Genomic DNA, 1,249 nt, shown 5'->3' on the forward strand with positions numbered 1-1,249 from the left:
CTCAAGAAATTTCTGTATTTGTCTGGATATATTTGTCCATTCACCCTGAACACTGGAAGCATGCTCTATCCAGTTGGCAAGACCCAGAGCAGGACCCAGCTGATTTTCAAGGTCTTCTGAGGCCAAGAACTTTGTCACTTGCCTGCGTGGTACACATTTGAGTTTGTACCTCCAGCGGTCATCAAAGAAAGATAGGACTTTTCCACCCCCTCTGCCACTGCCCCCCATCTCACTCCAGTGTTTCTCCGGCAGCACTGCACTAGCTCTGCACTCTGTGCTCCTGCTAAGCTAGCACCACCAAGGCGTCCCTCCAGTTGCTACCATGACAATCTACTGGGACCTCATCAGCCATGATGAGATGTTTTTCAGACATCTGCAAGATCTAGAAAGTCGCAGACAGGTTATGTCTGGAGGGGTGGGAAAGATGGTCAGTAGGACGGAGGGTAACATTGATGACAGGCTCATTGGCAGAAATGCCTCTGCTGAAGGCCCAGAGGGCAAAGGAACCAAAAGTACAGTAAGTAATCATTGGTGTCGATGATTGTCATGAACCGTCACTTCTAGGAAACCAGCTTCACAAAAGAAGCCTACAAGAAGGCCATCAAAGATTACATGAAGTCAATCAAAGGGAAATTTGAAGAACGGAGACTAGAAGAAGTAAAACCTTTTATGACAAGGACTGCAGAAAAAATCAAGCACATCCTTGCTGATTTCAAACACTATCAGTTCTTTATCAGTGAAAAAGATCCAGATGGCAGGGTTGCTCTGATGGACTACCCTGAGGATGATGTGACACCATAGACGATTATCTTTAAGGATGGCTTAGAAATGCAAAATGTTGGCAAATTTGACACTGATTTTGGATCTCTCACCATGATCATCACTGTCTGGCTGCTGCTTTTCATCCACACAACACCAGGACTTAGACAAAGGAGACTGATGTCATCTTAAGTTCTTCATTTGTTTTGAACGTTGATTTGTTTGGAGCAGAGGCATTGTTTTTGAGGGGAAAAAAATCATATCATGTAGGTTAGTTAAAAATAAAATGGATTTAAACTTAAAAAAAAAAAAGAAAGAAAGAAAAAGGATGGGGCTGGAGACCCAGCAGGCTCTACTCATGGCAGGTTAAAGATCGACGTGCCACCTTCTGGGAGCTGTGGGAGAATAATGCAGTGGGCCTGCAGTACATGATACCCTTGAGTTCTTCCAAACCCTAAGAAAGGAGAAAAGGGGACTTGGGTAGCAGTAG

General features: G+C 44.4%; 1 pseudogene; it reads left to right on the forward strand.

Annotated features, from left to right (window-relative positions):
* The first annotated feature begins 322 nt into the window (after positions 1–322).
* Positions 323–951, forward strand: LOC101108626 (translationally-controlled tumor protein-like; annotated as a pseudogene).
* The last annotated feature ends 298 nt before the right edge of the window (positions 952–1,249 follow it).

Source organism: Ovis aries, chromosome 1 (assembly GCF_016772045.2).
Source record: "Ovis aries strain OAR_USU_Benz2616 breed Rambouillet chromosome 1, ARS-UI_Ramb_v3.0, whole genome shotgun sequence".
In the NCBI taxonomy this organism is placed as follows: Eukaryota; Metazoa; Chordata; class Mammalia; order Artiodactyla; family Bovidae; genus Ovis; species Ovis aries.